General features: G+C 37.6%; 1 pseudogene; it reads right to left on the reverse strand.

Annotated features, from left to right (window-relative positions):
* Window positions 1–4642: 4642 nt before the first annotated feature.
* LOC138386454 (ubiquitin-conjugating enzyme E2 D3 pseudogene) lies at window positions 4643–4985 on the reverse strand (annotated as a pseudogene).
* Window positions 4986–14553: the final 9568 nt, after the last annotated feature.

Consider the following 14553-nt stretch of genomic DNA (forward strand, 5'->3'; position numbering starts at 1 on the left):
TGAAGTTCTCCTACAAGTATGTCAGACATTAGTTCCTAGAGTGTTTCCAATGGGCTGGGCACAGAGACTTATGCCTGTAATCCCAGCACTTTGGAAGGCCAAGGTGGGAGGATCACTTGAGGTCAGGAGTTCCAGCCAGCTGGGGCAACATAGTGAGATCCCATCTCTACAAAAAAGTTGGAAAAATTAGCTAGGTACAATGGTACATGCCTGCAGTCCCAGCTACTTGGGAGGCTGAGGCAGGAGAATTGCTTGAGCCCAAGAGTTCGAGGCTGCAGTGAGCTATAATAGCACTATTGCACTCCACGCTGGACAACAGAGCAAAACCTCATCTCTTAAAAAAACAACTAGAGTGTTTCCGAGACTGCACATTTCCTGGAGATTATGTTTATCTTTGACTTTCCAGATTCCAGAATTCTGGAGTCATTAAATGCTTGATAAGTGAATGATTTTGGTAATTAAATTCTCATAAAAAGAATTGATATTACTGTTGATTTTGAAAAGTAATCCAAGTATTAAAAAATATAACTGTCTTGTAAAATGTCCCTCCTCTTTTGTGTTTTGCTTCTATTTATTGAGCACTTGCTATGTTCTATATTGTGCCAAGGACTTCATAGACACTGTATTGTTTAATGTTGAAAACACTATGAGGTGCAGGCATTATTTCCCCCATTTTACAATAGAGAAGCAAGGTTCAGAGAGTAACTCATAGTTAGCTAATAAAAATGGCAGAGCCATGATTTGAACTGGGTTTAAAATTGCCATCTTCCAGTTTGTAGAACCTTTAAAATCTACAATTCTCATGAATAAGAGGTCTTTATAAAATACTAGAACTAGAACCCTATTTACTACAGAATAGCTATTTCACATTGCATTTTGGTATCATTTTCAATTTTTTAATTATTAAGGCCTTACACAGTATTTTTTTTAAAGCAAGATTATTGGAAGATGCTATGGTTTGAATATGTGCCCCAAAGTTCATGTGCTGGAAACTTAATCCCCAGTGCAACAGTGTTGGGAGGTGGGGCTTAATAAGAGGTGATTAGGTCATGAGCACTCTGCTCTCAGGAACGAATTAATGTCATTATCATGGGAATAGCTTAGTTATTAATATTAAAGTGAGTTTGACCTTCTCTCTTTCCTTTATTCCTTCTCTCCTTTTCTGTCTCCCTCTTTCTCTCCCTTCCTCCCTACAAAAAAGAAAAAAAAAAAGAATGAAAAAAATTAAAAAAAAAAAAAAGTAAGGTGAGTTCAATCCCTCTTGCTCTCTCACCTACCCTCTCACCATCTTGCCTTCCACCACTGGACGCACAGGTGCAGCAAGACGATTCTCACTAGATGCCAGCACCTTGATCTTGGACTTTGCAGCCTCCAGAACTGTGAGAAATACATTTCTTTTCTTTATAAACTACCCATTCTGTGGTATTCTGTTGGAGCAACACAAAATAGACTAAGAAAGGAAGAAATATGTTTTACTTTTTGTTATTAAGATTTTTATGAATTCAACATAACAAGGACATACTGCTGTTTTCAATACATGGAAAAGAAAAAAACATGGAATGATTTCAACTGTGTCCTACAAGCAGCTCAGAGGTGGTTGAAAGGCCAGTTTCTTAATGTGTCCATCTACCTTAATAACAGCTTGGTAGAGTCGGCAACTGTTGGAATTGAGAATGTGGTTGTCTTTCAGTGGTTACATTCTGGCAAGTATCAGAAAAATGGATATGACCTTGATTCCACCACTGATCATTGCGACCTTGAGAGCAAGGCTATTTCAACTCGGAGTCTGTTTTCACATCTGTAAAACTCGGTTTCCTTCTGTATCAATGATCTCTGATTCCATAATGCCTTCACATGGGATCTGTGCCACGAGTACACAAACCATCTCCAAGCTTTTGGATCACTCTCTGGTGAACAGACATATTATATGGAACTAGCTTTACATATGCTGTGGCTGAGTCTATCAAAATCTGTTCTTTCCTTTTTCCATAGTTAATTGTAGCTGGTATGTAGTTTGGTCTGGGGACTTTGCTTGGTTCCTGCCTGTAGGTAGGTGTGACCATGTGACTAAGTTCTTGCCAGTAGAATGTGGGCAGATTTGATGTGCTTCACTTCTGGACCAGTGCCTTAAATAGCATGCCTTTTCCACATTATCCTTCCCCTTGCTATCAACTAGAACCCGTGGCAACCCAACTTAAACCTGATGGTGATAATATCCTAAGATGGCAGAGCATCAGGATGAAAAAAAGTGGGTCCCTAGATGACTTCATGGAACATGGCTGGCTGCTGGCTGAAAACTCTCATCATAGAACATTATATCTTTTCTCTTTAAGCCTCTTCTTGTTGTTGGGTGTCTCTGTCAATATGGCCTTGCTCTAACCAATACATGCACCGAATGTGAAATAAATTTTTCTAAGGAAAACAAGAAAAATAATTGAATTGCATACTCAGATGCTTTTCTTTTCCAGGTTTATTAACAAATCTGTAACTTACAGAGATAAGGAAAAAAAGTTTAGCTCATTGATTCTCAAACTTTAGTGTATTTCAGTTTTTTTAAAACTTATTTTTGGCTGGGTGTGGTAGCTCACGCCTCTAAACTTAGCATTCTGGGAGGCCAAGGCAGGAGGATTGCTTGAGGTCAGGAGTTCAAGACCAGCCTCAGCAAGAGTGAGACCCCTGTCTCTAGTAAAAATAAAAAGAAATTAGCCACACAACTAAAAATAGAAAAAATTAGCCAGGCATGGTGGCACATGCCTGTAGTCCCAGCTACTCGGGAGGCTGAGGCAGGAGGATTGCTTGAGCCCAGGGGTTTGAGGTTGCTGTGAGCTAGGCTAAAGCCACAGCACTCTAGCCTGGGCAACAGAGCAAGACTCTGTCTCAAAAGAAACAAACAAATAAACAAAAAACCTTATTTTTCATATAACCACTTAGTCTTACTCTAAGGGACTCTGAATTGGTTCAGCTAGGTTGGATCTCCAAAAGAAAAGAAGCCAGCCTCATGAAGGTCTAGTGGAGAACATTTGTGGTGGAGAGAACAGTAGTGCAAAATCCCTGAGTTATAAACGAACTTGGCAAGTTTGAGGAACAGACGGAAAGGCAGTGAGGTGGCATCACAGTGGATGAATGAGAGCGTGGCGTGGGATGAGATCAGATAGGCAGGAACCACATCACACATAACTTTGTGAGCCAGCATAAAGAGTCTGAATTTCATTCTAAGTGCAATGAGACACTTTTGCACATTTTAAAGCAAGGAAATAAAATGACTTGAGCTTTTCATTTGAAAAGTCACTGGCTGCTGGGTGGAGACATATTCCCAGGCAGTTAGGAGGTTGATGCTGGTTTGAACTATAGTGACAATGATAGGAGAAGTGAGGTGGGAAGATTAGGGGTACATTTTTAAAGGCAGAGTTAAGGAATTTAGTGATGGATGGGATGTCAGAGGGGAGGGAAGACATAACCTTTTAACTGGAACAATTGTGTGGATGATGGTTTCATTTACTGTGATGGGGGACAATTGGGTTAGAAAATAGGTTTGAGAAGAAAAAAAATAAGAATTCTGTTAAGGTTAGATATGAGTGTTTCTTATTCTCTGAAAACAAAAAAGCCAAGATAAGTAATGCTGTAAAGTATGGCCAGATACTCTCATCTGGGTATCTCTCATATGGGTGCTCTGAGCATTTTGGGAAGGAAAATTCGGCATTGAATCTGGTAGATTCCTGCCTCCCTAGCGTGACAATCCAAAATGCCCAAATATTTTTAAATGCCTTTGCAGGGTTGTTGTATCCCAGGTGTAGCTTTGCTAGTACAAAGTCTTTACATCCTTTTTTTTTTTTTTTCTATTTTACTTTACCAACAATTTTTGTTTTTGTTTTTGAAGAGTTAATCAGTCATCCATTGACAACTTGCATTATTTATTCAGTGCTATATTAAACAGTGTATTGGAAGATAGATTTACTAATAGCTCCAAGCCTTCTAACAATTTAAATGAAAATTACAAAGTGTTTGAGACCCTATTTTGGAATTCAAGGGGTGTTTGACTTTCAATTTCCATTCTCTGTAGACCAAGAACAGGTCATTCCTTTATTGACATGCATAAAATACATCACATTTTCTGTTCTGCTGATGCTATAAATTCAATACAATTTCTCCAGCCACATCAGTGATGAGTATAAAGTATATCATGTAACCTCAAATCTCTAACAGTGGAAAGAGTAAACAAGAATGAGTTCTCCTAGAATAATGTGCTGCCTTTGATGTGACAACGAACCTCCATCTCCCTCCCCATCAGATGATTTCTTTAGCACGTTAGAGCGGTGAGGAGTGGTTGTAGTCTCCTAAGCAAGTTAGAGTGAAGACATTGGCCACATAATACACATGCTCCATTTTTAAAAAACTTCTGAGTCTCAGGCAACTATTCTTTTGTAATTACTTTACAGTTTCTAAAAGCAGTTATTGCCCAAAGCTGGAAGAACTTAAGTCTTCTCAGATGATTATGTGAATGAATGGAGGGAGGTAAACAAAAAATAAAATTAAAAAATATAAGGACTGAAAGGGGAGTGGCCAGATAAGAAAATCAAAAAAGGAACAGCAATTTAAAGTTTATTCCAGCTATAGTGCAGATTATTCTGACTTTAAGGTGTCATCACATTGCACACTTCTGAGTCCATTCCCGAGATATTCTGTTGTACTTACCTCTGTTTTATAGATCCATGCAATCTCTGGCACTGGGGGGTCATCTGAGCTTGGATCACATAGCAGTGAACAAATAGACATAAGAACTTTAGAAATAGTTAAAGCAGGAGGACACTGTGATCAAGACAAATGCTACTATTACTGTTAATATTTGGATAATAAATTCTTGTTGTAAATGCAACCTTAGGTGGTTTGAAGGGGTGGTCTATAGGAAAATGAATTGTCAAAAAGAATATATCGCCTTGATATGGGCTGTCATTAGGTCTCATAATTGTGGCTTGCCAATGAAACATATCATCCCCAACTGGACCTATAGGACATTGTTCCTTATTAATCCATTTCAACACCATAGTCTGTGCTTTTCATCTGGCTCCTCACTGTCTCTGTTTGTGCTGAAAGGTTTGGACAAAACTCTTGATTATCTAGGCAATGGGGAAAGGTTGTCTCATTTCACAACAGCTTTGGTACTGAGGAGGCAAATCTTGGGAGAACCTTTGTGCCTGGCTAACTGGAGCTGTCTACGTACAATTTTTTTTTTTTTTTTTTTTTTTTTTGAGGCATAGTCCGACTCTGTCACCCTGGCTAGAGTGCCATGGTGTCAGTCTAGCTCACAGCAACCTCAAACTCCTGGGCTCAAGCAATCCTTCTGCCTCAGCCTCCCAAGTAGCTGGGATTACAGGCATGTGCCACCACGCCCGGCTAATTTTTTCTGTATATTTTTAGTTGTCCAGCTAATTTCTTTCTATTTTTTAGTAGAGACGGGGTCTCTCTCTTGTTCAGGCTGGTCTCGAACTCCTGAGCTCAAACGATCTGCCCACCTCGGCCTCCCAGAGTGCTAGGATTACAGGTGTGAGCCACCGCGCCTGGCCTTACATACAATTTTTAAAAGTAGCTTTATTTACTAAAGATTATTAAAGTTGTGTGAACTTGAAAAGTATTTGGGCTTATTTACTTAATTTACTAGTTCTTATTATTTATAAGTGAATTTGGTACCCATGTAGACAGTACACAGACATATATACATGTACACATAAAGAGATAGACTTTATAGCTTTAATTTAAAAATTTTTAGCCATAAGGCTGGTAAAACTCATTAGTTTAAAAGGACAGTTGGATTAAATTGTACTTTTGTAAATGGAAAAGATTAAAGTTTACCTGTCTCACATGGTTGACAACCGCATGAGTTTTGGAGAAAACAGGTTGCAAATTTACATCTCAAAGCAGAAGATACATCCGTGTGTGTGTGTGTGTGTGTGTGTGTGTGTCTGTCTGTGTGTTCGCGCTCGCATGTATGTTCAACCAATGGATACTAAAAGTACAACTTAATTAGTTCTGTAAATTTTTTTTATATTAATAAAAGTTCTCTTTTTTTCCTTTTTCTTTTTGAGACAGAGTCTTGCTCTGTTGCTTGAGCTACAGTGCCATGGCTTCAGTCTACCTCAGAGCAAACTCCTGGGCTTAAGCAATCCTCCTACTTCAGCCTCCCGAGTAGCTGGGACTACAGGCGTGAGTCACCATGCCCAGCTAATTTTTTCTATTTTTTAGTAGAGACGGGAGTCTCACTCTCGCTGAGGCTGGTCTCAAACTCCTGACCTCAATTGATCCTCCCACCTCAGCCTCCCAGAGTGCTAGGATTATAGGTGTTAGCCACCATGCCCTGCCTGTTAATAAAAGTTCTTATAAAGGATTTTACATTATGTCCTGTCACTTTGTCCAGGCCAATTCATTCTATTATTCTTAATTAATTATCCCTCTTATGCCACCACTGAGTCCACAATTGTCTGGTTTTACTAATAAGAAATGTAAAATATTAGAAAAAGTATCATATAAAAATCACAATGTTGTGACATTTTTTGGTCTTTGAAAAAGTACAAATTTGGACAGAATGAAGCCTGTTGAAAATAATAAATGTAGGTAAACAAAAGACTTTTTAAAATATTCTTCAAAATAATTATTTAATGCAAAAAATGTTTTATGTGGTTTATAATATGTAAAAGTAAAGTACAGTTATCCCTTGGTATCTTCAGCAGATTGGTTCCAGAACCCCTCATAGATACCAAAATCCATGAATGCTCAAGTCCCTTATATAAAATGGCATAGTATATGCATATAACCTATGCACAACAGCTTATGTACTTTAAATCATCTCTAGATTACTTATACAAAGTAAATGCTATGTAAATAGTTTTAATACTGTATTGTTTAGTAGCATTTTTATTGTTGTATTGTTATTTTTATTTTTTTCTGAATATTTTTGATCCACAGTTGGTTAAATCCATGTATTTAGAACCTGCAGATATGGAGGGCCAACTGTATATGACAAAAGTACAAAGGACTGGAGGGGTAAATGGAATTAGACTGTTGTAAGATTCTTGCATTATAGATGCAGTGGTATAATAATAAATAAAAAAGATAGATTCAAAGTAAGGATGATGTGTTAAATCCTAGGAGTAACCACTCAAAACAGAGACATAGTTAAAAAGCCAAAAGAGGAGATTGAATGTTAACAAAAAGAAACTCCATAAATCCAAATGAAAGCAGGAAAATAAGAAAGGAACAAAGAGGAGACGGAAAAAACAGAAAATAAAGGGCAAGATGGGAGGTTTAAATCTAAACATATGAACAATTACATTGAACATCAATGGAGTAAACACTCCAATTAAAACAGATCTTGTCAGGGTAGATAAAAAGCAAGACCCAACTAGATGCTGTTTATAAGAGTAATGCTTTAAATATAGAAATACAAACAGGTTAAAAATGAAAAGTTAGAAAAAGATGTACTGTGCAAACAATAAGCATAAGAAAGTGCATATGGTTATATTAACATCAGATAAAAGAGAGGGGCATTTTGCATTGATAAAAGGATCAATTTGTCAAAATAAAACAATCCTAAATGTGTATGCACTTAATAACAGTTTCAAAATATACAAAGCAAAAATTGTCAGAAAAAGAGAAACAGGCAAAACTACACATTATAGTTGGAGATTTTACCATCCAGTAATTGATATAACTGACCAAAATCAAACCACAAAAACAAAACAAAAAGCCAAACTAGTAAGGATGTAGATTTGATCACTATCAATGAATGTAATCAACATTTAAAAAACATTACAATCAGCAATTGTAGAATACATATTTTACAACTGGTATATGCTACATACTACAGTAGACGTGAAACATTCATTAAGATAGATAAAATGCTGAGGCTGAATACAGTCCCAAGGATTGAAATCATACAGAGTACATTGTCCAACTATAACAGAATTAGAAATTAGTTAAAAAGTCTATTCCTCAAATATTTAGAAATCAAACAAAACACCTCTAAATCATGCAGGGATTAAAAAAGAAATCACAAAGGAAATAAGAAAATATTATAATCTGACAATGAAAAAAATATCAAAATTTGTGAAATGCACCTGAAGCAGTGCATAGAGAGAAATGTATAGTTTTAAATGCTTTTATTAAAAATAAAGTTTAAAGTCAAGCTTCAAAAAAACCATAAAAAAGCAAACCAAAACTAAAATAGAAGGAATATTAAAGATGAGAGAATAAGGCAATAAAATAGAAAGCAATAAACAAATTTGCAAAGCCAACAGTTGGTTTTTTGAAAAGATTTTTAAAAAGGATTACAATCCTAGCGGATTAGTCAGGACAAAAAGCAAAAAACCCCCAACAAACAAAAACAAAATATCTACAAATTTCAAAAAGGAGAGCAAAAACCTTACTACAGATCTTACAGCCTTTATAAGGATAATCAGAGAATATGCTGAACAATTTTGTCTAAAATATTGGCAATTACATGAAATGAACAAACCCCATAAAAGACACAACTTGCTAAATTTGACACAAGAAGAAATAGAAAATCTGGGGTGATCAAGGCAAGATGGCTGACTAGAGACATTGGTGGCCAGAGCATCTGAGAAGAGAAAGTTTCAGATGAAAAAGCATAGTTCAGGTGTAATTCTGAGGGAAGAGTATCAGAACCTATTGGAGATCCTACAGGAAGAAGCTATGGAGCAGAACAAGGAGCAAGATTTCGGCAGAGATCGACCCCCAAGGAATTTGGAGCCCCAGGGAAAGGGTGGGGTGTTTAATTTTTCCTCCTTTCACAGCTCCGGCAGTCTGCAAGCTCCCAAACTGTCAGAGTCCTTCTACCCTCAAGAGCCCAAGTGCTGCTGCTGTCAGGTGAACTGGGAGCTTCCTGAGAATAGAGCAGCAGGCTGCCAGCACCCCCATAGTTGCTCCTCCTCACCCCAGACCTGAGCTGAGGCAGCAGGTGCCATACTGCTTTTTCACCCACCGTGTACCTTTGTCCTGCTCACAGAAATATTTAGTTGTCTTGTCACTGGGCCCCACACAAATATTCCCTGACACCTGCTTGGACTGCAGTAGCCACGGGGTGGGGGGGTGGGTCCCAGAGAAACTATGTGGCCCCAGAACTTGGATATTCATGGCAGGCTGCCTTCAGGTAAGAGGAGAGTGCAGCACACCATGGGGAGTGGGGACTTGGGACCAAGGGGACCACGGTGCAAGCTCTCCTCCATTCAGACACTTTGCCTTCTCTCTCCTCCCCCACCCACTGCTGCTGATACAGCTGTAGCAGTTCGCATGCCGGGTTGGCATGGGTACCCAAGGAATGATTAAGCCGGGGCACTCACAAGTGGCTGCTTCCCCTCTGTAGACATGCCCCCACACCCAGGCTTCCATGAAGAGTGGGGCTCATGCCTTTCCCCTTAAAAACCTGCAGCGGACGCAGGGGACCCTGGATTGTAAGCTCCCCACCTGGCAGCCCTCCCAGGCACTGCCCGCCTGGCTGCTCCAGCAGAGCAGGGCAGACCCTGAAGCAGAGGGACATTAAGCCTGCTTGAGCACTCTGCAGGCAACCCAGGACCAGCACACCTCTCCCTGTCATTGTCGGGTTGGAATGCAGAAGATCAAAGGAAAAGTCTGCGGGCTGGATCCCATACCCCCAGGACTCAAACATGTCATTCAGGTACCCCTGAGGGAGAAGAAAAAACAAAAGGCCTGGAAAACTTATTTGAGGGAATAATAAAGGAAAACTTCCTTGCTCTTTCTAGAGATATGGTCATCCAGATACAAGCAGCTCGACAAACACCTGGGAGATTCACTGCAAGAGGGACATCACCAAGGCAAATAGTCATCAGACTGGCTAAAGTTAACAATGTGAAAGAGGAACTCCTACAATCCCTGAGGCAAAAACATCAAGTAGCTTGCAAAGGAAAACCCATCAGACTAACAGACTTCTCAACAGAAGCCTTACAAACCAGAAGGGATTTGGGTCCTATCTTTAGTCTTCTTAAACAGGATAACTGTCAGCCAAGAATTTTGTAACCTGCAAAACTAAGTTTCAAAAATGAAGGAGAAATAGTCTCTTCCAAACAAGCAAATACTAAGGGAATTTGTCACCACTAGACCTGCCCTACAAGAAATGCTCAAAAGTGCTCCAAAAATCGAAAAGAATGGTTGATACTCACCAGTATGAAAACACACAAAAGTAAAAACTCATAGCTCTTATAAAACAGCAACACAAGGGAGAATACAAAGCAACTGGTAATAATCAACATGATGACTGTAATAGTATCTTACTTATCAATATTAACATTAAATGTTATTGGCCTAAATGGCCCACTTAAAAGAAATATAGTAGATTGGCAGAATGGGTAAAAAAAACCACAACCCAAGTATCTGCTTTCTCCAAGAAACCCATTTAACACATAAAGATTCTCATAGATTCAAGGTAAAAAGGGGGAAAAATATTCCACACAACTGGAAGCCAAAAGCAAGCAGGAGTAGCTATTCTTGTATCAGATAAAACAAACTTTAACAATAGTAAGGAAAAAAAAAAAAAAGACAAAGATGGTCATCATATGATAATAAAGGGATCACTTCAACAAGATATAACAATCCTAAATATACATGTACTTAACATCAGAGCCCCTAGATTCATAAAGCAAATAGTATTAGACCTAAGAAAAGAAATAAACAGCAACATAGTAATAGTGGGGCCCTTCAAAACTCTTTTGACAGAGTTAGACAGATCATCTAGGCGGAAAATCAACAAAGAAACACTGGACTCATACAGGACTCTAGAACAAATGAACCTAACAAGACATAGAATGTTCTATCTCCCAAATTGCAGAATATACATTTTTCTCTTCAGCACATGAAATATTCTCCAAGATAGACCGTATGTTTGGCCACAAAACATGTCTCAACAAATCAAAAAAAAATTAAAAACATACCATGTATATTATCACACCACATGCAATAAAACTAGAAATCGATTTCAACTCTCTAAACTATACAATTACATGGAAATTAAACAACCTGCTGCTCAGTGATCTTTGGGTCAATGATGAAATCAAAGTGGAAATAAAAAATTTATTGAATTAAATGGCAGTGTCAACCAACACAAGCTATCAAATCTCTGGGATAGAGAAAAAGCAGTGCTAAGAGGGACATTTATAGCACTAAATGCCTACATCAGAAAGACAGATAGATCACAAATTAACAACCTAATGTCTCACCCCAAAGTACTAGGGAAAGCTAAGTGAAATAAGAACCTAGCAAAATAAGAACAAACCAATCCCACAGCTAGCAGAATACAAGAAATAACAATGATCAGAACAAAAAATTACAAATGATCAATGAAATCAAAAGTTGGTTCTTTGAAAACATAAACAAAACTGATAGACAACTAGCTAGATCAATCAAGAAAAGAAGAGAGAGGATTCAAATAAGCTCAATCAGAAATAAAAAAGGAGACATTACAACTGATACAACAGAAACACCAAAAATCATGAGGCTACTATGAAGACCTCTATGCACATAAACTAGAAAATCTAGAGGAAATGGATAAATTTTTAGAAATATACAACATACCAAGCTTGAATCAGGAAGAAAAAGAAATCCTGAACAAACCAATAAAATAGCAAGACTGAATCAGTAATAACAAATCTCCCAATAACAACAACAACAAAAGCCCAAGATTAGACAGATTCACAGCTGAATTCTACCAGACATACAAAGAACTGAGAACTGGTACCTATGCTACTGAAGCTGTTCCATAACATCAAAAAAGAGGGAATCCACCCTAACTCATCTATGAAGCCAGAATCACCTGGATACCAAAGCCAGGAAAGGACACGATAAAAAAAGAAAACCACAGGACAATATCCTTGATGAACATAGATGCAAAAATCCTCAACAAAATGCTAGCAAACTGAATCCAACAGCAATCAAAAAGACAATTCATCATGATTAAGTGGGTTTCATCCTTGGGATGCAAGGATGGTTCAACATATGCAAGTCAATAAAGAGAATTCAAAACAAAAACCATATGATTATCTCAATAGATGCAGAAAAAGAATTTGACAAAATACAACAGCCCTTAACAAACTAGGCATAGAAGGAACAGTCCCCAAAATAATAAAAGCCATATATATAAAAAACCCACAGCCAACATCATACTGAATGGGGAAAAGATGAAAACAATTCTCCTAAGAACTAGAACAAGACAAGGATGCCCACTTTCACTCCTTCAATTCAACATAGTACTGTAAGTCCTAGCCAGAGCAATCAAGCCAGAGAAAGAAATAAAGGGCATCTAAATCAGAAAACGGGAAGTCAAACTATCCTTATTTGCTGATGATATGATCTTATATCTAAACAACCCTAAAGACTCTTCCAAAGGACTCTGAGAATTGAAAAATTAATTCAGTAAAGTCTCAGATTACAAAATCAACATACACAAATCAGTAGCATTTCTATACGCTAATACCCACCAAGCTGAGAATCCAATCAAGAACTCAATCACATTTACAATAGCTGTAGAAAAATTAAAATACTTTAGAATACTTCACTAAGGAGCTGAAAGATCTCTATAAGGAGAACCACAAAACACTGATGAAAGAAATCATAGAAGGCAAAAACAAATGGAAAAGCACGTCATGTTCATGGATTGGAAGAATCAATATTGTTAAAATGTCCATCTGCCCCACTGTAATCTACAGATTCAATGCAATTCCTATCAAAATACTAACTTCATTTTCCGCAGAATTAGAAAAGACAACCCTAAAATTCATATGGAACCAAAAAGAGCCCAAATAGCCAAACCCATCCTAAGCAAAAAGAACAAACATGGAGGCATCACATTACCCAACTTCAAATTATACTACAAGGCAATAGTAACCCAAATAGCATGGTACTGGTATAAAAGTAGACACAGAGACCAAAGGAACAGGATCCAGAAATACAGCCATATGCATATAACCAACTGATCTTTGACAAAGAAGACAAAGCATACATTGGGCAAAAGACACCCTATTAAATAAATTGTGCTGGAAAAATTGGATAGCCTCATGCAAAAGAATGAAACTGGATCCCTGTCTCTCACCACAGATAAAAATTAACTCAAGATGGATTAAAGACTTAAATGTAAGACCTGAAACCATAAAAATGTTAGAAGAAAACCTAGGAAAAACTATCCTTGACATTGGCCTAGGTAAGAATTCATGACTAAGACCCCAAAAGCAAATTCAACAAAAACAAAGGTAAGTGGGACTTAATTAAACTAAAAGGCTTCTACACAGCATAAGAAACAATCAACATAGTAAACAGATAACTTACAGAATGGGAGAAAATATTTGCAAGCTATATATCTGACAAAGGCCTAATATCCAGAATCTATATGGAACTCAAAGAAATCAGCAAGAAAAAAAATAACCCCATTAAAAATTGAACAAAAGATATGAACATTTTCCAAAAGAGAAACAAATGGCCAACAGACATATGAAAAAATGCTCAACATCACTAATCACTGGGGAAATGCAAATTAAAACCACAATGAGACATCACCTTACCTCTGTCAGAATGGCTATTATTAAGAAGTCAAAAAACAATAGATGCTGGTGTGGAGGTTGTGAAAAGGGAGTGCTTATCCACTGTTGAGGGAATGCAAATTTGTACAACCTCTATGGAAAAGAGTATGGAGATTTTTCAAAGAACTAAAAGTAGATCTAAGATTCGATCCAGTAATCCCACTACTGGGGGTCTACCCAAAGGAAAAGAAGTCATTTTATAAAAAAGACACCTGCATCTATATGTTTATCACAGCATAGTTCACGATTGCAAAGATGTGGAATCAACCTAAGTGCTCATCAACTGATGAGTGGATAAAGAAAATGTGGTGTATGCGTGCGTGTGTGTGTGTGTGTGTGTGTGTATCTGTGTCTGTGTGTTTATCACAGCACAGTTCATGATTGCAAAGGTAAGTGGTTCATCAACTGATGAGTGGATAAAGAAAATGTGGTGTATGTGTATATACACACACAGAAACACACATACACACACCATGAAATACACCCAGTCATCAAAAAGGATGAAATAATGTCTTTTTCAGTAACTTGGATGGAACTAGAGGCCATTATTCTAAGTGAAGTAACCCAGGAACAAAAAACCAAATACCACATGTTCTTACTTATAAGTGTGAGCTAAGCAATGGGTATGCTTAGTCATCCAGAGCGACTTAATGAACATTGGAGGGTGAGAGGGAGTACAGAATGGAAGTATTGGATACATTGTACATTATTTGGGTGATGGGTATGTTAAAAGCCCAGAAATCTCCACTATCCAATTCATCCAAGTAACAAAAAAACACCATAAATAGGAAATCTGACTAGCCCTCTACCTGTTTCAGAAATTGAATTTGAAATCTAAAACTTTCCCACAAATAAAAAAGCTCTAGGCCTAGATGACTTCAATGATGGATTCTTCAAAATATTAAAAGAAGAAATACCAACCTTATCATAAAGTCTTCCAGAAAATAGGGAAGGAAGGAAC

The sequence above is a fragment of the Eulemur rufifrons genome, chromosome 7 (assembly GCF_041146395.1).
Source record: "Eulemur rufifrons isolate Redbay chromosome 7, OSU_ERuf_1, whole genome shotgun sequence".
NCBI classification, from domain to species: Eukaryota; Metazoa; Chordata; class Mammalia; order Primates; family Lemuridae; genus Eulemur; species Eulemur rufifrons.